The sequence below is a fragment of the Ornithodoros turicata genome, chromosome 7, assembly GCF_037126465.1.
Source record: "Ornithodoros turicata isolate Travis chromosome 7, ASM3712646v1, whole genome shotgun sequence".
Taxonomy (NCBI): Eukaryota; Metazoa; Arthropoda; class Arachnida; order Ixodida; family Argasidae; genus Ornithodoros; species Ornithodoros turicata.
Window position 1 is genome coordinate 28,043,925 of NC_088207.1, and position 23,245 is coordinate 28,067,169.

The window sequence follows — 23,245 nt, forward strand, 5'->3', positions numbered from 1 at the left end:
CGGCTGGCAACGCGTCACCATCGCCAACCTCAGCTTCGAGCCATGTATGAGTCGTCACCACTATTCTTTTACCCAAGCTATCCAGACACAACGTGGTCTTATACCGAAGCACAAGCCACATGCATTACCGGATGTCCCAACATGGGTCCTACAGCCTCCTGACGTGAGAATTAATGTGCCTGGACTCCCGGGAAAGAAGGATATACCAACGCATGTTCTTCGTCAGTTCAGTCTTGAGTTACTAAACAGCTCCACATGCAGAGTACAGATTTTCACGGATGCCTCTACGACATCATCCGGCTCCTCGTGTGCGTTTGTTATCCCGGAGGCGAATATCGAAAGAGCGGTGCGGCTGTCTCACGTCACCTCTGCGTCGGCCGCTGAACTTTATGGAGTCCTCTTGGCACTAAGTTTCATCAACTCGCAATCTTCAGTTGCTCGTGGACCATCTATGGCTACTCAAAATGTGTGTTACAGTCTCTAGCTACCATGTTTACTACGGGATCTCTGGCATCAGCAGCGCAAGATGTCTTGCACGCATACCATGCGGCAGTTTTAAAAGGTCATGACATCCAAATGCAATGGATCGCTAGTCACTGTGGCATTGTAGGCAACCAGGCTGTGGACGCTGCTGCACGCCGGGCTCTTCAACTCAGGCGCGTCCAAATGATGCCCATATATTTCACGAAGGGCGACGCGGGACGAATGCTGAACGAGCTCAAGCAACAAATGTGCAGCACCTCCTGGTTAACAGGAGTAGCTCGGGATTCGCTTCTGTACAAGGTCGACCCAGAGTTACGCTTTCGAGTTCCACCTTCCTGCATGCGACAAACGACGACTGTCATACATAGGCTACGGCTCAGTGTACCGTACAGCGCACGTCTCCTCTTCAAACTTGGAAAGCCAGACTCTCCGAACTGTATGTGGTGTTGTAGAGGATGCCGAACACATCCTTCTCAGATGTCAGAAATACGTTGATGCTCGAAGGGCATTAGAGACAAGCGCCTCTCTCGTGTGGACTCTCGAGCTTTCGACATCACGAAGCTGTTAGGTCCTCCGTCGTCCGACAAGGCGCTAAGGGCACTTGACGACTTTCTGCATGCAACCGGGCTTATGAACATCCTATGACACGCTGAATGTGTGATGTGTCCTGTGTGTGCCCCCAGCGATTCCGACATTTTACTCTCACTTAGTCGAAACTTTTGAACTTTTGAACTACATGTTGAGCTCCATTACCATCTCCGGTTTTTTTTTTTTTTTTTGATAATCTGATCATCTGTTTGTGTAAGTGTACTGGGGTAGCCAGTTCGACTTCGTCCAAACTCACATCCCCATTTTTTTTCTTTATCACATCACATCACAAGCATAATACGTATAAAGGCGTTCTTAACGAAATAAATTTGATAAACACCAACGAGATTCAACAAATACGAGGCGAATGCTCCTCAAAGAAAAGGATCGAAAGTTTAATCGGAGGCCCTCCCTGTTTCTCGTCGCTTATCATCTTGAAACCACGCACTGTACTCATTGAACCATTCAGCCCCTTATCAAAGAGCTAAAGAGGCTCATTCCTCTTAATCTTACAACAACCCTCCAGGACAGCAGGTCGAAACAAGGGCGGTGTCTCCGGATGGCTTCAACTTTGCTCACCTAACGGTCACGTCTTATAGCTGGATTGTCGTGAACAGTATAAACAAAAAGATTGCTCATCCAAAGGGTCAGCCACTAACGAGCCTTCCGGCCGCATGACTCCTGAAGGAGTTGAGCGGCACTCACTTCCCAGAATTGATGAGGGCGCCTTGCTGTATGGATTTGAGGGGCTCGGGAAAAGTTTTTAGTGACTGCTTCACTCGATTTTGCTGATCGATGTGCGAACGATCGCGTACTATAGGGACATCGTTCTAAGCCTTCGGCTTTGATCTGGGCGCCCCTAAAAATAGGAAAGGGACCACGAAGCATGCTTAAGTGAGAGATCAGTAGTTCTCGATTTTTGGAGACGTAATGCTGTGTAGACGTGATATGTTTAATATTAATTCAGCGACGAGGCGCGGTGGACCCCCTCGGCACGTAATAGATCCGATAGCCGCCCGCGTGCAGCAGTGCAGTACACTGGCTGCCTAGTATCTATTCCGCCTGCCACTTAAGCATAGTCACGCTGAACCCATCAGTTGTCTTTCTCTTCCCCGCAGACTCACTCTCAGAACGCACAATATATCAGGTTCCTGCCTCAGCCTCTTACGTGTTATGCGTCCAGCAGGAATTTTATGGCCGTGTCCGAATTTCAATGAGGTGGTCCTCCACTCGTCTGCTGAGCTCCTCCCGCGCCTCCTCGTAGGCAAATTTCTCTGCCGGTGACAGGGTGCACTCATTTGCGGATGCGAGTGGAGATCGATGCGTTCATTACATTGGTGGCCTGTTCAGTGAGAGAGGTAAAAAAGAAGCCAAAAAAAGAAAAAAGAAGAACAGGCGTCCGCCGTGCCGGTGCAGTCAGATGCTCAAGTCAACTGTGTGTTGCCAATCACTTTCTTGATATATTATGAGAGTTAAGTGTGAAAGGATGGTCGCAGCGCGCCTATGTCTTTCAGGGAGCGCAGCAGCACAGTGCGGGTGGTCTTTGCTGATTTGGCCACTGTCAGTTCTTTCCATCCCTCCCTCCATCGCGCCCTTTCACCATCACCGCCACCACCACCCTGCATCAATAGTTAATCGCAATGAAGACGAGCTACGTCACATGTGCATTACGATTTCTGGTCGTTTGGTGTCCTTGAATGTCGTCATTGAACCTATAGAGGCAATCTGTGCAGCTTGGTCCGATACTGTTAGGATGAGGGTAGCTGCTGTCAGTTTCCCTGAATTCTGCTCCCATTGAACATGAAGCGCTTCAAATGCTTATTAGCACTAATCTTGCAAACACTACTTCGCAATGAAACATGACAGGAACAAAGCCGCCTGCATGCCCGTGCCTCTGTGCCGTATTGCCATAATGCATAACTAAGAGCAAGCAAAGTTACTTCACACATATGGCGTGTACCATGCGGGCTGCTAGAGACCAAAAGTTGTAGTAAGAAAGGCAGCCTTACTGACAGTCCAGCACCACTTCACTATCTAGTCCTTTTCTCAGGCTCCTGAGAACATCCAACTTGTGGAGCGCCTGATCCTCAAGGACGGACGGATGACATGTCTCGAACTGGCTCGAAAGACGGACCTTTCTGTGGGAACGTTGAACACTATCATTCATGAACACCTCCAGTTTCGGAAAGTTAGTGCCCGTTGGGTCCCGAGGCAGGTCTCCGTGTTTGACCGGCAGAGAAGACTGGAAATCTCTCAAGAGCTAAGGTACCGTTTCGACACTGAAAGACAGCCGTTCCTTGATCGGATGACGTGCGATGAAACGTGGGTGCACCATTTCACTCCTGAGCCTAAACGCGCATCAAAACAGTGGAAGCATCCGGACTCGACAGCTCCCAAGAAGTTCCGAAGCACCCCGTCTGCGGGTAAGGTCATGGACACGGTTTTCTGGGACAAGGCTGGCGTTGTTCATGTTGATTTTCTGCCCAGTTGTACCACCATCAATAGTGCGTAGTACTGCCAGGTTCTCAGGGATGTGCATAAGGCGCTGAAGCAAAAGCTGCCGGGCCACATCACCAAAGGGGTCCTCCTCCTACAGGACAATGCACGCATACCGCGCATCTCACGACACGCACCTTACAGGAACTTGGCTGGGAGTTGCTGCCACATCCCCCTTACAGTCCAGACATCACCCCTAGCTATTTCCATTCATTCGGGCCACTGAAGGCGTTCCTTGGGGGCCGTCACTTCAGCTGCGACGACGAGGTCAAGAATGCGGTCCGATCATGGCTGCTACGCGCCGGTAAGGATTTCTACGCTGTTGGCATCCAAGCCCTCGTGAAATGCTTCGACAGGTGCATTAATGCAGCTGGAGATTACTTTGAAAAATAAAACTAATTTCTCTCCTGTAAGTTCAGTTTACTTTGGCGAAAAATGAAAAGTCCCGGTTTGACTTGAACACCCCTCGTACTTCGGCAAGGGATCGAATGATTAATATACTATATACCCCTCGTATATACGAGTTCCGCTGTAGTGAAGATCCTGGACACGACCCTGGTCCATGAGGTCAGAAAGGTTGCTTCCGGTGGATGCTCAGGTGCACAGTGTAAATACCGCTCTTTGTATATAAACATATGTTTCGTAAAAAAAAAATATCGTACCGGTAAGGAAGGCACGTAAGCTCACTGGTAATGCGAGAGGTGAGGTCTAAAATTTTCAAGTTTGGTTGTTTGTTTGTAAGGGGAAAAAAGAGCACTGGATCATTGCACTGCTGTGCGGCAGTGCAATCCTTCGCCTGCACCAACTCCGCACAGGTGTTGCTCGTAGACTTCGAAGGATGTACAGAATGAGGAAATGTAGTCCCCCGAACCGTTCCACCCGTGGCAAACTAGCGGACATGTAGCATGTCCTCCTCACTGTGCCGAAATGCTGCGTACGCCTAACTATTGGAGCAAGATCACCACCAGCCCGTTTTTCTAGGGGCAACCGGTCACCCCAGCTCTTGTTCATCGAAGCGGTAGTATACACTTCCTCGTGGACACCGAGTGGCTTTCCCGTCGTGTACTGTTGTGAAGTAATGATGTCGTGGCTGAGGTGCACTTTTCTGGATCGCGCTTCGAGCGGGGACAAATGTATCCCATGAACTCTGCCTGCAGCATCACACGAATGCAGTGTAGCTGAGACCAACCTCATTTGATCTAATTTATTGCCGATCAGCATCGGTGGATCAGTTGGTAGCGAGTCCGCCTACGGATCCCAAGGTTGCCAAGTTCGATCTCCAGCAACTTGGTCGCACGATAGAAGTTGCTTGGACGCACCGTCTTCCTCGAAGGTCGTTAAATACCACGAGCCGTGTGCTGAGCTTTTGGTGCCTGTTAAAGAAACCTCAGTTGTTCAAAATTAGTCCACAGACCGACCGAACTGTGGCGTCGCTCACGACTGTCTCGCGACATAAAGCAACGAATAGACCTCTGCCTGAGAAACCTAGACAGACTGAAACCGAAACAAATCGGGAGGGGAGGGCTGGGTTCCACGAATGGGCACGTGTTCGCTGCCTCCTGTTGAAAGAAAAGTAGGACCGAAGGTCGCGTCCCTTTCAGGGACCGTCGTAATCCCCTCAAGATCCTGGCTTTCGTGCGCGACCTCGTTCGCCCCTATGGCATCGAGCGTAGTTCAACTCTACCAAATTGGTAGCGCTGTGGAACACTATGACGTCATTTGTTTACAAACAGGGAGAGATCTATTATCATAATTCGTTATCAAGAACACTTCAACCAGTGGATCACTAGCAGCACAAACTCTTGTGACGAAGAGCGCAATTATATATATGAACTCGGCGTCTGCATCTATAGCCACAGTTGCTTCGCGGCGCTAACACGGAAACAAACAAACAAATAATAATCAATATTGTACGTGAACACGCCTAACACTCGTCTTCAACGCATTACACCTGGGTCGCGTTCCACGCCGTTTGGTAGCTTCGCAAGCTCGCTTTTGCTCCGCCTTCTCCTGCGCTGCGTGGGAGACCCTTCAATGGTCAGGGGCGTATCTCAGCCACGTCGCAGATTCGAAAGTTTGCGTTGAATCCGCGCATCATCATAGCAACAGGCAGGCCATTAGAAATATATCTTTATGTGTGATAATGTGTAAATCTTCAACTTTTAAATGATAATAATAATAATAATAATGGTGCCGTTACGTTACACGCAAGGTTTGTCTGTCTAGTGTGGCGACACGTTCCACGTGCCGCAGGGTAGGACTGCGGATAATTTTGACCAGCTGGGACGACTAATAAGGATGGACGAGCCAACGGACAATAAATGTAGAACGGAATGGTTGGTTTTCTATTTTCTTTTTTATTCACGAGTACTGGAGTAGCCTGACCCGACTTTGTCGGGCCTCAGATCTCCATATTTTTTATATCTCAATCAATCATATTCCCCACGCGCCGCGCTCTCGCGCAGCACGACTGTTGGCGACGGCGATTGGGCCACTACAAAGCAACGGTATTTCGCTTGCACCATGGCCATTGGACGGCTTGTGGCATAGTGCTGGGGAGGGCGGAGCAAACGCGAACTTCTGAAATTCCTTCATTACTAAGAACAAAGTTGCAGTCGGCCCCGGATTATCGGACAGACATCACGTGATGTTGAAGTACAACGTAAGGAATTTGAGACAGGTTGCTAATTACCATTAGTCTCCTTTTTTCTTTTTTTAAGAACAAAAGCAATCCTTGAGAAGCTCGATTTAAACTACGGTTGTAACGTCGAGTTCCGTGCTTGCGAGGTGATCTGCGCCATCTGTTGGCCTTTATCTCTGTCGGCGTCTGTCGTCGCTGTTGTTTGTAAAACCTCGCACCCAAGTGATTTAAACGAATGTGTAGTTTGCGTTCTTGTGTTCCGGAATACACAAACCGTGCACCTTCGTAATGATATGCTTACTGCACTCGCGAGAAACGCACTATCTCGTCTGATGTATCGTATAGTTGCTTGCGTTCTCAATAGGTGGCGCGCGAGCCGCCTCAGGGTTGGGGCCCTTCTGGAGTCGCTAGCCTGCTTTGCGTAGCAATCCCTGAAATTCGATTGTTGAAAAACTGCTCAATATACCATGGAACTATTACGTATCTGAAGCGTCCAAGGTACAAGCTTTCAGAAAACCATACGGTTTGTACAGGTTTGCCATTCACTTTACAGTTCCTTTAACTTTTTCTTTGTGTGTCTGTGTGTGCGTGTGTGTGTGTGTATCAGTTGGCAAGACGCAGACTATCTTTCTCCTCGTAATGGCATTGTTTTGTGGAACTTTTTTCCTGCATCCGGTTTCGATTGGCTTACATCTCCAGTCTTGAGAATAAATCACATGTGTACGTGCGGCATAAGACGTCATTTGTAGAACAAAAGGGCGTGTCCCATCGTCATGGTTGTCTCCTTCTTTCTTGATGTTTGTCTTCATTTTGGGGAACACTGTAAATGTGAATGTGATGTATCAGTACTAAGGTCCCGACTAAGGCAGTTCGTATCGATGCATAACAAGGGCTGGTGTGGGGCAGTTGGCATCGACGTAAGTACACATGCATGCATTTAGGTATAAATATGTGTTCCTTAATAAACTTTCTGTTCGCTGTGAGTATATAGCAGGGTGTTTCGTGTATGTTTTTGTTCCCGCCCACGTCCGTGTCTCTGGCAGTGAATCACATTACCGATTGTTGTGCGGCGTACTAGGTTTGAAGTTTTGCGGCTACTTTGTAAATCCTAATCGTAATCCTAATCCTTATCCTAACATGTAAATCAACTACGCTTTCGTTGTACCGTCTGCGCTTACACCTCCCTCTTCCTCATAGTTGTACCGTCCACGTAAGTGGCTGTGTGTTCAAATTCAAATTTATTTCATCATATGATGACGAGGAGGCTCAACAAAAAAAAAAAAAGCAAGGCTGCTTGACAGTTATCGACCACATTCCAGACAGCCTGGCAAGCATCCTCCATCAGTGCTCAAAATAATGTAGTTGTCTAACAACGGCAGAAAGACTGAGCATTTCATAGGTCATGAACTCTCTCGTATGCGACACTTACCAAACACGGCATTCGTTCATACGATTATCCATCTGAAAGTTCAAAAGCAAGTTAGGTGAGGTTAAGTGTATAGCAAGACAAATATGTGTCAAGAAGGCGTCTTGGCGGTTTTTCGCATACCGACATGTGCCACGTGCGCTGTATTTCAAAGTCCCACATCATCATCATCCCGGTATTGCATCGCTTGTAGTTGAAAAAAAATGTAGTCCACAAAATTTCACGAATCATAACGCGTTAATGTGAATTTCTCCAGAATTCGTACTCTTAGGACGCGTAAATGATTCCTTTCGAACCCGATAGTTCACAGTTACGACATCGAAGGACAAGACGCAGCACTTCTCTTATAGTGCCTTGTATGTTACAGTTCATCTTTAAACGACGTCACCGTATTAAAAAAAGAAAGGAAAGAAGGAAAGTGATAGCGTGCTGGTCGTCAGCCACGTATAAGCTCAGTGAAGCGAACGTCGACTTGGAGCGATCGCCAGGCGCTCTTCGGCTTTGTCGCTGTGCTAGAACAGGACGGCCGACGCAAGCAAGTTCTTGTCATTCTCGGCACGTTTTCGGAGAGGACGAAACTCCGATAGGAGGGAGAACTTCACTCACGTAGCCTTCCTTGATGCTTCGCATGTCGTCCGCTCAACTATCCATCACAACGACCTTTCTTGCTCGTCTCTCTTCTATAGTGAGCGTGACCTGAGGTACCAGTAACCTGCAAAGTCTTGTCCCGCTGCACAGCCAGTACGCTATCATTGATCTAACATTGGCAATCAAAACAAGCATCATTGGTGGAATGCTTGGCTGACATCCTCCGCTACTCGGTGAAAAATCGTTGCAGTGTAGCTTGGAGACTACGTATATTATGCGAATAATTAGTACCGGCCTTGGTAGAGCACTACTTCTTACTTATCTTACTTATGCATATCGGTACATATTTTGTTTTATTGTAAATAAGTGTCGATAGGTGGCATTACATGTAAAAAAAAAAGCAACGGTAGATCCGTTGGCAGCATATACCCGCAGGTCCCGTGGTTTCGAGTTCGATCCCAACCGAGGACGACAGCAACTAGGTGGTAACGTACAAGTTGCTTAGACACGCATTTCTCCGCGAGGGGCGTTAAATACCGCGTGTCGTGTGGAGAGTCTCATAGCCCACCTAGGGTCAATATACAGACCGACCGTTGTGGCGTTGCCCATGATAATAGTCACCTCGCCAGATTTAGCTACGAATTATGACTACGTAATTTTCAGCATTGCAAAAATCCATTGCTTGACCTTTATTGTAACAAGTTGGGAAAGATAGCTATTAATATGCCGAAGGGACCGCGATGTCCATGACAAATTTCGGAAGGACTACTATCTTTCGTCGCCCTAACTCATGCCCCCAGTCCCCCAACCGCTTCACGTCTTATATGGACGAGCGTTTAGGCGGTCCTGGGCACCAGGAAGATCATGTCGGTGTTAATCGTATCGTGGGGGTGGGGGTGGGGATATATTTATTAGACGAAAGGGGGAAAAAATGGGGGAAAGGTCGTGGTCGTATCGTGGTCAGCAAAGCAGGATATGCTCAGCGTTTTCTGCTTCGCCGCATGGCAATTGGGCAAATTCGTATCTCCAGTCTTGTAGAGAAAGGCGCGACGCATGTAATGTATTAGAGATTCTGTTGCGCGCGACGTATACGGGTTGAGATACGGAAAGATAAGGTAGGGTCCATCCTGGCCAGGAGACTCGACTCCACTCGAGCCAACCAACATCTGTTTGCATACATCGTCGCACGTTGCCGAGCATTATCTTGGCGTCGGACATCTGAAATACATATAACCTGTCATGCTGGTGGGAGTCCCCATCATCACAGCTTCATGTCCGCGAATCGTAACATGAGAGGGTGCACACTGCAGGACGACGTCGTACCTTCTCCAAACTGAGAGAGAGAGAACGATACATGATGACGATGATATGTGAAGATGAGGTGTTATGTTCACATGTGGCATCTTGAACCATGACGGCTATCCTGCGGTTGGTAAGGCAGAACGAAGTACCAGAAGGCTTTATTGCATTGGAGTCGGTGAAGGTCGCCTCAGGCCCGGTTTCACCAACGCCGATTTTTTCTTCTTTCTTTTTTTTTTTTTCTCAGTGAAACTCTGAGGGCTTCAGAACAAAAGGCTATAAAGCCTGAAACATTTGAACGGACATCAACGGTCCCGTAACTTGAATTTAACGCTTCACCAGAGAGAGTTATTGTCACTGAAACATTCGTCAACACACACACACACACATAAAGATACGATGATGAGATGGGGCTGATGCCAGCAGGCTGTGCGCTGCCCCAGTGCCATTTGTAGATAGTGAGAGATGATGATGGAGATGATGAGGACTCCGGTAATCAAAGAAGGGTGGAGAGGCCAAGTCACGAACTAACGTTTGTAAAAAAAAAAAAAGAGAGAGAAAAACAATTGTGTGTTAACTTCAAGTGTAAGCAACCCTTGATCTCGGCTCAAAGTTAACGAGCGTTGGTGAAACCCGGCCTTCGTCATATATACAGGGTGTTTCACCTAAAGTGATAAAAAAATTCTAACTGGCGACGTACTCGCCTGAGGATTGTGGGAGTTTCGGCAATTACCTTCTGGAAGCTTTTGCCGCCATTTAGGAAGGCTTTGGACAATTTTTAATTGGACAAATTTAAATTTTATTATTTTCAATCGAACTTTCAAAATTGAACAAGTCAACCTTACTTCTTTTTTTTTATACACAAATATAAAGTCATCCACGGGTAACCGCAGACCCAACAAAAACTATGCAGAGTATAGCAACACAAATAGTCGAAAAAAAACTTTTTAAAAACGCTGCTTGAATCCCGGCCTGCTTGATTGCCGCTAAAAAGCGCGCGCGAAAAGTGCGGCGATAGGAGGAAGTGTCCCCGCCTCTTGTTTAACCTTTCTTTGTCCCACTTTGACTTTGATGTGTCACTTTAAAGTGCTCAGAAGCCCTGGCAAAATCTCCCTCGAGATAAGTAGTGTTGACCGCATAGTGTTCGGACAAGTATATCTTTTAATACGGTATTTTTTTCGCGTATGATGAAACACACTGTATATTCGTTAAGTGTAATGAAAAAAAAAAAAAACAGTTCTCTATTTCATAAAGTTTTGTCAACTATTTGCGCGGTGCTCTCTAAACAGATCACATGCCGCAACTCCTGCGGTTAAACACAACACTTCATCATCATCATCATCATCATCATGTAGCTGTTGTTGTTCCAGCAAAAGTATGCGGTTTGACAAACAACGGACCGACCAGTCTCGCAAAAAAACCATGGGACGTACGCTACACGAATCCCGACATCGGCGGGTTGTCTGGGGACTTTGTCTGGGATGTTTCTCGGACGCTCCACGGCGTATGTCGGCATAGTACCCTATGAAGTTGGCCCAGGACGCACGACTTCCCGCCTTGAGTAGATGCCACCATGTCAGACAGGCACACAGATCGATAATAACCACACCACCACCGACACTCTGCTCCTGCGTGTCACGCTATCGTGTATCCCAGTGCACTAAAATTCACGCCTTTTCGCAGCCACGTGCGAAGAAGTGACAGCGGTGGCTGTATCTATCGTCCGCACGAAATAAGGGCTAGATGTGGCTAACACAACTTTCGGGTTTTCTCGGCTTCTTCACATCCCAAGCAGAACAACGTACTGAAAGTCGAATGCAATAGGGGTGGACGTGTAGGTGGAAGGCCTAGACTTGTGAAACTACACTCTAAAAACAGAGCTTCACCGCATAGCACGCTGTGCGCCAACCATTGCCACGACTGATCGGGTTATCGCTTCTGATTCGAGGAGAGAGGTGTGCGTACGCCTTTTTGTGGCAATTTGGATATATGGTAATTGCCACAAAAAGGCGTGCGCCTCCCTCTCTCCTCGTAGCAAAACAGATAACCGTATCGTTCGCGGCAATGATTCGCGCACTACATGCTATGCGGTGAAGTTGTGTTCCTTCATCCTCCTCTATCCTCCATCCGTCCGTCCTTTTACTCAGCGCTACGCAATAGATACGCAACGAAGTTTTAAACGGCTGACCCTTTCCTCAAGTTAGCCTCCTGGCATCTCTCCCCTACTAACTTAGATCCTTCTATTTATTTATGCGAGCCGTTTTTCCTTCCCGACCGTAGATCCGTCACTCCCGTCCTCCTGATTTTCAGTCCGCCGATCTGGTTATTTGTTGACATACGGTATACGCTGGAGGGTCGCAGGTTCGTTAGGCGATGCACGCTTTGTATGTGTCGTGCACAGATTGCACGCAATCTTTCTTGCAGTTGATTTGACGCTCTCAACACAAGGCATAGCAGGAGCAGTCTGGTGCGTTTCAACGGAGTTTGTCGTGCATCTTCTTTCCTCATCGTGCTTGATCTTCCTTTCTTCATCTTCTTTTTTTTTCTTCACGACTTGCAGCTATTGCATGTACAGATTGGTAGTGTTTCCTTGAGACTGAGGCGTGAGACAGGAGACGGTACACTAAAATTGTTTCAGTCTCAAGGAAACGCTCGCTCCAGGACCTCAAGTCTATACGTATATTTTTTCAATCTCGTCCAATCAAATCTACACCACCTAGCCTCCCTCCTCCATCTATGTCCTGAACTAGATTAGGTACATGAACTAGATAGGTACACATAAACACCAGACAGCTTTAGTTCTGGTAGTTCAGAGCTATGTATACCGCAACTACAAAGCTTCGTTTGGGAAATTGTGTCGATATCGACACTATTTCGCATACGAAGCTATGTAGCTGCGAAGCTATGACAGATACGAGTCGTTTTGTTAGTGATAGCAAAGGTATGATGTATAAAACACACCGCTGAAATTTTTCGCATGCTTTCTCTAAGTTTGTTTTGCTGTTTACCTACTCCCATGCAGGTACGTTCTCGCGTCTTTGTTCCCACTCAGAAAATCACAAAACGCAGAATTGTTCATTTGTGCTAGCAATTTATAACCAGGTGATGATATAAAATAGCTTTCGTCTTTATTTTCACGTTTCCTAAAACGGTTTCGTGTGGCGGCGTCTTTGCACAGCTCACGTCTCAGCACCTACACTTAGTGCCATAAACCATTTTCAGATGCTCACTTCATCAGATTATACATGTCAAGATGGATGGCCAGGTATATAGCTAAAGAAGTATTTGTCGAACCTCACCTGTATACGTTGCTTCAACACAAAACATCCCAACTGATAAGGCCTCCTATTAATCATACAGGACGAAGAACTCGGAAAGAAATAAGAGGGAAAAAAGAGAGGCGCATAATCCATCAAACAGTGTCGCTCACCTATAAATACACCGCACATTTGGGGGATGATAAAGAGTCGATGGGGAAGGACTAATAGAAAGCAAAAGAAACACATTGGATTTTGTGCAAGCCTTCTCCGAAGCAGCACTTGCCCCGGGGGGGGAAGCATTACTACGATTGAGTGACAAGCTTTTTGGGCCTTTTATGGCGGCTGCAGGAGACAGAGTACTATACACTCTAAAAACAGAGCTTCACCGCATAGCACGCTGTGCGCCAACCATTGCCACGAATGATAGGGTTATCGCTTCTGATTCGAGGAGAGCAGGGGGCGTACGCCTTTTTGTGACAATTTGGGTATATGGTAATTGCCACAAAAAGGCGTACGCCACCCCATCTCCTCGAATCAAAAGCGATAACTCTATCGTTCACGACAATGATTGGCGCACTACGTGCTATGCGGTGAAGTTCTGTTTTTAGAGTGCATAGTACCGTCTTCTTCGTTGTACACTCTTAAAAATGATGGTGGTGGTGGTGATAGGGCTTGCCGTTGTCGGCCTCACGTATGTGGGCAACGTCACGACTCACGCCCTGGGGGAATGTGCGTCCTGGGCCGACTTCTAAGGGAACTGTGCCGACATATGTCTGAAAGCGTCTGAGGAAAACTTCACCGCTTAGCACACTCCTACCTAACCATCATCTCGAATGATATCGTCATCTGCCCTGATTTTGAAAACGGGAGGCCTACGCCTTTTTTGTGACAATTAAGTGTCACAAAAAAGGCGTAGGCCTCCTGTTTCCAACAAATCAGGGCAGGTGACAATATCATTCGAGGTGATGGTTGGGCAGGAGCGTGCTATGCGGTGAACTTCATTTCTAAGAGTGTACCGCTTTATTTTTCTGGCTTACTACTCTTTTCTCGTACCTGCATCTCGTAGCGGTCCCGTTTACGATTTGACCTCTCGTGCTCACCGTTTTGCGATGGAGCGACGAACAATTGCTGACATGCAGCTATGGTGAAACGCAGCTGCGTTCGTTGCTCGACGTCTTTCATTGTTTCTTCCCGCCTGCTGCGTTTCTCTAGGTGCGTGCGCTTGCATTCTCGCTTTGGAGAGTTTTCTTGCGGAAGCTATTTGTGCTGCCTCGTCGCATGTAAGTCTTGTGTGTCGTCATGGCCTTTTAGCTTACGTATATAGCGCAGGTCTGCAAAGGTATGTGGTCCGCCAGAGTTATTCAGAGGCTCTATAGCCGCTGTCGAAGAACGTTACAATAAATTTGCCTCGAACACAGAGCAGAAAGATGCACGGTTCCAAAACAGTTTATAGTGAGCTTGTACACTCTAAAAACAGAACTTCACCGCATAGCACGTAGAGCGCCATTCATTGTCGCGAACAATAGGGTTATCGCTTTTGGTTCGAGGAGACTGGGAGGCGTACGCCTTTTTGTGGCAATTACCATATATCCAAATTGCCACAAAAAGGCGTACGCCCCCCTCTCTCCTCGAATCAGAAGCGATAACCCTATTCGTGGCAATGGTTGGCACACAGCGTGCTATGCGGTGAAGCTCTGTCTTTAGAGGGAGCAGGTGAACGAGTTACGTTTTAGCAATTAAAAAAATTTTCACCAGAAATATAAAAAAAAATCATCAAATTTGGTGTTTCGAGACTCAAGGACACGTTTTTAGAGAACGTCGTTCAGGAGAATGAACGTTTCGATTCACGTATCATGGAAGTTGACGTACGAGCATCAGGATCACGAAGGTGCCCTACCACATATCGGACCGTCACGCCAAGCGAATGCAATGCATTGTTAACATGTCCGGTCGCACGTCGATGCAAAGGTCAACATACACGTGGCGATAAAAGCGACCACGCCCACGACCAGCGGCCAAACCGTCTGTAACCAACGCGATAACTGTTTCTGTGCCTCGTTTTGTATACTTCTTTCGCCCTTTGTAATTAGTGTTAGGCGCGATATCATCGCTATAAGACACGTAGATTCGCAAATGATGCCTCGTACTACTGACCGCTACGAAAGTTGTGATAAGGACACCGGCCCTAAGACCCACTTAGCCGATGCGATACACTCAAACTTTATTCGGAGGAATAAGCTTCCATGTCGATCGCGTACGGAGCACCATATAATTTGCGGTGGCAGAATACGTTCACCTCTTGCTTTTATGTCGTTGAGAATATGTTGGCAAGCGCTAAAAGGTAGTATAAAGTTGATTGACTGTACTTTATGTTTTAATGTTTCATTTTCCCTTATAGTGTTTTACAAATTTAATATGTCTCTGACTCTACGCGGGTGCTGTTTTACCCTTAGGGGCGCATAAGGTAAATAAAATAAACGTAAATAAAGTCGCGTGACTTCGAAATGATGTTGCTTATGATATGTGACCAGGACAAGATTTGTGATTTTGACATATGCGACTGCTTGAGGGCACTTACAAAAAATACGGGTGTACTATTCCAGCCCTGTGGATGTTCAGCTTGACGTAAGTCGGCAGAATTTGTACCGTATCCTCAACGTAGGCCACCCTCTATTATTCGGAAATCTCTATGTCTACGAGCTGCAGGTATTTTACATTTTCACCTTGTCTTCCGTGTGAATCATAACCTCGTGGCGGATAAGAGAACGAAATTGAACATGTGCACTATTTTTCTGTAGGAGTATCAAACAGACGAAGTAACCCTACACTCTTAAAAATGAACTTCACCGCATAACACGCTCCTAGCCAACCATTATCTCGAATGATATTGTTATCTGCCCTGATTTGTTGAAAACTGGAGGCGTACGCCTTTTCTGTGACAATTATGAACAGCATAAGTGTCACAGAAAAGGCGTACGCCTCCCGTTTTCAACAAATCAGGGCAGATAACAATATCATTCGAGATGATGGTTGGCTAAGAGCGTGCTATGCCGTGAAGTTCATTTTTAAGAGTGTAGTACCCGACTAAGTCCCCGGGCTCGTCATTTAGTGAGGACCTTCATTGCAACTGTCATGATAGTGATGTCTTAGCCAAGGCATTTAATATGCCTTAAGGTTTATATCTAATGTGCTGAGCATGCAAGCACAATATTTTTCGCGTATGAAGCTTTGGGGCTTTAAAGCACTGATTCGAATTCATCCGCGGGGTTAGGGTTGTGCTATTCTCCAGACAGCGTGCAGTAGCGTGCAGAACTCGACAGCGCCACAGGCGGGATAAATCGGCATCGGCTGTTCCATTCGGAAGCGTTCAGGGTGCTGTCTCGTGGTAATTTGATTGTGAAACGCATCGCTTTTTATGTATTGGAGGAAACGAGAGAAGATATTCTTATTTGAACCCTTCTACTATTGGAAAAGGGAAGCGATCTATTGAACATGTAGAACAACATATATTTCAAGATAGAGGTGACATTGCAATCAAGGCAAAGTGCGTTGTTTACGACACAGCGTTCGATTCGAATCAATTTGAATGGGCATATCTGTGGTTTACACGGTTTACGATCAAGAAATGACATTTCTTGAGGGTTCAACGCTTACCCACAAGCTCGGCTGATCGGTCATTACTTTAAAATATTGCTGTGATTCTTAATAAGTATATATACCAAAGGAGACCAGTCTTGATAACATCTGTAGGATTTCATTATGAACTATGTTTCGTGTTTGAAGTTTGATTGTTTCAGAAGTCATATGTCACCTGCCGCAACAACACTGGTATCTTATGGCGATGGATTTTAGGTTACAGTTCAGTGAAAACAAATCGGTACAAAGCATTTTGAATGAATGAAATGAAGATGTATGTCTGATGTCTTATGGCAGTGAATTCCAAGACACTGACGAGTAATGAGCAAATTTAAACATCCCGTAGTTAGTTCTGCATGTGCGGGAATGGCTAGATGATTTTACGATGCGGTTCGCGTGTATATAGTAGTTGTTTTATATGCAAGCACAGTTTGGGTAGCGTAAGCTGGTTCTGCAGTAGCTTGTGGGTTAACAGCTAGGCACGGATGTATGTAAGTGTCACTATGGGGATTATGTTAAGTGGTGAATAGATGGATTTGACGCTTTCCGTGCGGTTCATGTGGAGGATACTGCGAATGGCAGTGTAAAAAGCATATACTGTCCTTTCAAAGACATATCATGTATCCGAAGATTTTGTAATCTGCAATTGTTGCAAAAGCTTAGTGGACGTATTGTTCTTTTTTTTTTTTTTAATGAGCATTCTAAGCGTTTAGTGGTGTAGTGTTTCACGACAATTTCTCCGGACCATATCTATGGACGTAAAATCATACTGGTCTCATAAAGTGGTCATATTGACGCTGACGTGCCACAAAATGGCTCTGTGTCTGAAGATCAAGTACAAATCGACAAAGATAGTCAGGGGCGCCGGAACAGGGGGAGCGACGGCTCCCCCTCATTTCCAGATGAGAGAGCACGGCTCCCCCAGATATGTAAATTATGTGTGTAATTATATTAACATTATCTTCTCACTGACATACTTCAGCAATGTTAGTTTAGGTCTGCTGTACAAGTATGCGCATGTCGTAATTTGCCTGGAGCACGTTTTCAATTTGTGTACCACCCCTGAATTGCCTGCATGAGCCCTCAAGGAAAATAAATGATGATGATGATGATGGTAGCATTTTTTTCCGGTCCCCCAGTGGAAAAATAGTTCCGACGCCACTGATAGATAGTGGTATCTTGCATAACCGCTTCCATGCATAACACCTGGAACATGGCTATATATCACGTTATGGCCTAAGGGCTTATACACACAGGTCTAAGTACACAGATGTATGCGTGGCTTGGATTCAGAAGGCCGTAGATTACCGTGTGATACACGAACTTCGCATATAAACGCTTTCTAGAACAATATCGAAACGTCCAACTCCAATGAACATTATAGCACTCTGGTTCATTAAGCCACAGATGCAGCGTAACGCCATGTTCACCTGTTACCTTAGATTCAGCAGATTGGACAGCATCGATATTTCAGCATCAGCATATCAGATTAGCCGGGACTCTGGCTTTAGCCTCACTCTTGTCTAAGACCCGTCCGAACTTATCATTCAGGTGGCTTTCACTCTGCAACAACCAGTTCAGTCTCTTTTATTTCTTCGAACTTATTGCGACTTCAAATACACACTTTTTGCACAGACCGTGTTAGTTGTAATCCCAATAGTTTACTGTGTCTGTCCTCGTCGAAGTTCTAGAGCATATTTTGCAATAGTGCTTACTCTATGGAACAGTCACGGTATGCGCATCAACAATCGCCGCATGAGTACAACAAGACCTCCCTTCTACTTGCAGTTGCAATGCACTATCATTCAACCCAATCTTGCTCGTTATCCCAGGTCAGTCTCCCGTTTCGACGTGTCTAGCGCAACATAATGTCCTGATAGGCAGCAGCCAAAGATAGATGGCAGTGCACCTATACGGAACGCGTAAGATGAAAACAGCAGTATTGTCGATGGCCGAGCTCGTTGAGAGCCCTCCCTTTGCATCCCAGCGCTGACACACATGCCGGTAGCAGAAGCACAGCATGGGGTGTAATCAATGGGGGCGTTTTGCAGCCCGGGTCTCACCCTCAATGACCAGGGCTCTGCCGAGGAAATGGATTCTCGATCCCTCTGAAAAGTGGTCGTTACTAGAGTACAGAATAGTTGTCTCTTCCACAGCGTTCGGTGTCTTTCTTTGAGTTTCCGCTTCCTTTCACTGAGTGCTGCTTCGTAACTTTGGCTATCTTCGAAACCATTTTCTGCACTTGTGTTGGCGAAGCGCTGAAGATTGATGCCAGATCTGTTATCGATGGTTATGCTGACGTTTGGTAATCTCTCCCTCACAACATTATCGGCTCATAGTACGGCACTTACCGCGTGCGCGGTACGACGGACGAAGTACCACATCTGTTGTTACGGGGAGCTTATATTGCGCTTCTTCGCACACATTACTCCACACTGGACGCTTCACGCACACCAGACACATAGCTAAAAGTGACAAATCGTGGAATTGTGTGTCTACGTACAGCAGGACCTGTGTACGGTTCGGTGCACAACAATGCTGGGGTTAGGGATGCACAACAGTGTACAGTGAGATGTACAATGATATACGTACTGCCCACATACAGTACGCATCAAAAGAAATGCTGTACAGAATTCTACATACATCTGCGTTACCATAAACCTATACTGCTAGGGAGTTACGTACACTATCTACAGCTGGACCATATACTGGAAACAAATAGGTGGATGCGTCCCCCATAGACCCTCGACTCCCGACATAGACAAGTGGAGCTGCAGCATATGCGTCAAACTCACCCGCAACTACCGCAGCAACAAGAACAGAGGTGTGTGCTACGCCGTCGTTGCGCCACAGCTTTACAGCGAGCCGCCTACAATACGTGTGCACCGTAACCCATGACAAGCACGCTCATTCGGGGGCATAACGGCCGGTGATCGAAGGTCACGGTGCAGTAGATATTGGTGTGGCGCCGTACAAGCCCGAAAAGATTCTCGAGGTGTGACACTCATAGAACACACGACTGTTTCTCACAGTGTCACTGTAGTATAGGCTACTGTTGGCTGAAACAAGGTCCCACGCGAACAGACGGTCGAGCGTGGGCTGGTTATCCCTCGCAAAGGTCCACGTGGCATCATGCAGGGGACGACGGAGCCCTGAGCACAGTCATCCTCACACAAGATGTTTCTCCGTCATTGCGCATTAGTATGCGGCTTGGTAGGGCTGTTTTTGGCCTTTAGCTTGGGGATATGACTCGTTGATGGAATTTATTGTTGACCATTCTATACCCTCGAGCGCCCAAAAGACTCAAAATACACCGCACAGTGACCTACAATGCTTCCTTAAGAAGCATTGTGTGCACCCAAAGAGCTCTGGCTATTTTTTTTTTTTTTTCCTTTTACACTTCACTGGCTTTGCACTGGGCTTTTGAGTGAGTGAGTTATCTCACCCTGACGGGAGGAATCATGTGTTACGTGACCTTGTGACGCCATCCACTCAAACGTTGCCTGCCTGCGTACTGTTGATGAGGCCCAACAAGGCCGAAGAAGCTGTCCAGTACTGGCATGGCGACGTTTGAGTTACAAACATATATATATATCGCTTTTTCCGCGATCAAATCAATTGCAATACAGCATATGCTGAATGGCACTCCTTGGGAGGGCATTAGCAAACTCCTAAGGCAATGTCTTAATTAACTTTCAATAATTAACTTTTTACTTATAAAAGCTACGACGTTGTCCCAATGAGAACATCTGGTCCCTTCGGTCACCTGGTTTCCAGAACAAAAATCCGTTCGATAGATCGTCCCCCCCCCCCAAAAAAAAATAAAAATTCGTGGAGAGACACCTTTTTCTTTTTTTGTTCATTGCGCATCTTCGGAGACGCGTCTTTCCTTCACCCCCAATGTGAGAGGGTGAAGGAACCTCATGCGTCGAAGATGCCGCCACAGTGCCGCCTCATGCGTGGAATATGAGCTTGAACTTGCGGAAACAAAACAAAAACACATGTATCGGGTGAAGCTATCGGAACTGCCCTTATGTTGGGTTGCATTTTCTGTTTTCTTTTAATAATTTTCCAAGACGCAAAAGGCGACAATGTGCTCTTTCACCCTCTCACATTGGGGGTGAAGGAAAGACGGGTCTCCGAAGATGCGCAATGAACAAAATAAAGGAAAAAATAGTGTTCCTTCACGAATTGCTTGCGGACGATCTGCCGAACGGATTTTTGTTCTGGAAGCGGCTACGATATCAGGTCACCGAAAGGAACAGATGTTCTCATTGGGACAACTTCGTAGCTTTTATAATGAGATTACCTTTTATAATTAAAAAGTTAATAAACGTTTTTAGATAATTGGTCATTTGACGGTTGAGCAACATATGGCCAAGAACGTCCGAAGGCCCAGAGATGATATAAGTGAAAACAGCATGTCTATAGCCCTTATAGTTCTTTCATAAAAAATCTGTATCGAAAAAAAAAGACACCCTGAATATATACAGGTCGCTGCATAAAGCCCCAGGCCCTGGTCATCCTAGCTGTCGATAGCGACGTGAAGCCACCAGTTAGCATATCACAACCTAGAAGTTCGCTCCGAAAACACGGGGCGCAGCATCGTGAGGGCGAATATGTGGACCAGACGTTAACTATGTTTGCTGACCTGCTCACCACCATGGGAATTCAACGAAATGCTGCATGACTGATGAATGAAGCTGAGCCTTTGAGGACGAGTTCGAATAATTCAATATTCTGACAGGTTCCATCGTTTTAGTAAGTATTCTGTTCTGGACGGTACTGTAAGGAACTTATGAGAAGCAAGGATCCGGTTCATAATACTTGTGCATATAGGAATAATATCTTTGGGGAGCCAGCACAAGCACCGCGGAACACTGAAAACCATGACTCGGAAGACTGATCGAGAATTGATCCCGTTTTATCGCGACGATGTCGCTTAAAATTTTCACCCTGTACTAGAATAAGGAGCACGTTACTTAGTGGCCTTAGTACCCCATGCTCCTACGTGTCAGTTTTAGCTTATTCTTTCTCAGCTAGATTCAGTGATGATGATGATTGAAAGAAAAAAATGGGAATTGTAGCCCTCATCACGAGGGCCGGCTACCCCAGATCACCTAAGGCAAGGAATGCCAGACACATCCACCCACACCCACTGGTCACTGGTTGACACTTGCGCTGTATTGGGCGTGTAGTGTAGATGGAAGTGTCGCACGCCCCTGACATAAAAATCGTGCGCAAATCGATGGTGGCGACGCGCGCGAACTCTTTGATCTGCACGTCCCCTGGAATTCCTCACTCCTCGTCTGGAAACCCGTAAGAGAAGGAGAGACGTTGACGTCACCCCGCGACGCAGCAAGCACCGACGGTGTGCCGTACAGGAGGCTCCCTCACGGCAGCTCGCTACGCTGCTGCTATACGTCACCCTAGGCTCGCTACGCGTCACGGCAACAAATGGGGCCACGTCTCCAATGTCGCGCCGCTTAGCGCGCTGCTTGACGGCTGCTTTTTCATGGCGTTTTTGCAAATTGAATTCGGCAATGACGAAACACGGTTGGGTGCAAATATTTTTCGTGGTCGATCCTGAATTAAGCAGGGAAGTGAGTAACCTGAATTAAGAAATTATAAATATGCTTCTTCATTGCTCCTCTAAGAATGATGCCCCAGGTATGTGGAACGCGTATCTTGAACCGAAACTGTTCATCTACTGGACGCAGTAGAGGAATAGTCCCTGTTTGAAAAATAAGCTCTAGACCTGAAACGTCATCCTTAACATGGTATGAGGCTCGTCGAGAAGTGGAAGTTTCAGCGATTCGGTCAACTTATTAGATTGAACATCCACCCGCTGGCGGTAACGCAAAGGTCGTGCTGTACCCTGGCAGGTGGTGAGTTCAAATCCTAACAACGGCTGTGCCGTCAGAGGTTTTCCCCGGGTTTTGTGGAAAACTTTCCAGACGAATGTCAGCAGTGTTCCCCTTAAGTCGGCCCAGGACGCATACTAACCCCAAAGTCCCTCACTCCTTCCCACTGCCCTCTCTCCATTTGTCCACTTCTCTATAGGTCGCTCATAGCCACAGTTGCTTCGCGGATCTAACACGGGACCAAAAAGAAAAAGAAAAAGAAAACCTAGATTGAAGCAGAGGCCTCAAGTCAAGAGTCGACGTGCAAGCGCACTTTTACGATATTTTCGCGGACCTGGGGTCTTTGCTTCATTCCATGATGAGATTTTAGAATCTGTTCACACAGACTTCAATGGAACAGAGCAGATCCTTCAAATGAAGCAAAGTAGCGACGGTGGGGCAAAAACAAAGACAAACAATACACGGTTGACGTCGAACGGTGTTTTTTCTGTCTTTGTCCTTGCCCCACCGTCGCTACTTTGCTTCAGTTATGTATCGACCGGCCCGGCTTATTTAGATCCTTCAATGTTTAGCCACCCCTTTATTTAATGCCTCGTACTTAGCCCCCATCTTCCAACTGAACGAAGTAGCAGGCGTATTAAAGTCGTCTAGAAAGTCTTGCTAGACGAACGTGAAACAGGAAGCTGATGGCAGAAGACGTGCCCCACATATCCACACATTCGACAGTCTCGCGCGAAATCGTTTATGGAACAGGCCTGCGCGCATCCTCGGCTTTGCGACGAACTCCTGAGAAAGAAAAGAAGTTATCGTGGCAAGTGAGGCGTGGAAACGGCTTTTCCCTCCACTGGTGCCGAGTCTAATGTTGCATCCTGTTATACGATGTGTGTTTCCTCCATTCCCACGTTGTCGCGCTTCAATTCTACTTTTCTCTCTCTCTTCTCGCGTTGCTTCAAAATTTGTCACG

At 46.6% G+C, this 23,245-nt stretch overlaps 1 protein-coding gene across 8 annotated transcripts in view; it reads left to right on the forward strand.

Moving 5' to 3' along the window:
- LOC135400741 (metabotropic glutamate receptor-like) overlaps positions 1-23,245 on the forward strand; it is a 316,632-nt gene that overhangs the window by 239,837 nt on the left and 53,550 nt on the right. The window contains exon 1 of one of the 8 annotated variants that reach the window (XM_064632624.1): positions 13,992-14,061. The exons of the other annotated variants lie outside the window; for them this stretch is intronic. The gene's annotated coding sequence lies outside the window, so the exon portion shown is untranslated. Of the gene's footprint in view, positions 1-13,991; positions 14,062-23,245 lie in introns of those variants that run through there. 8 annotated transcript variants of the gene reach the window in all.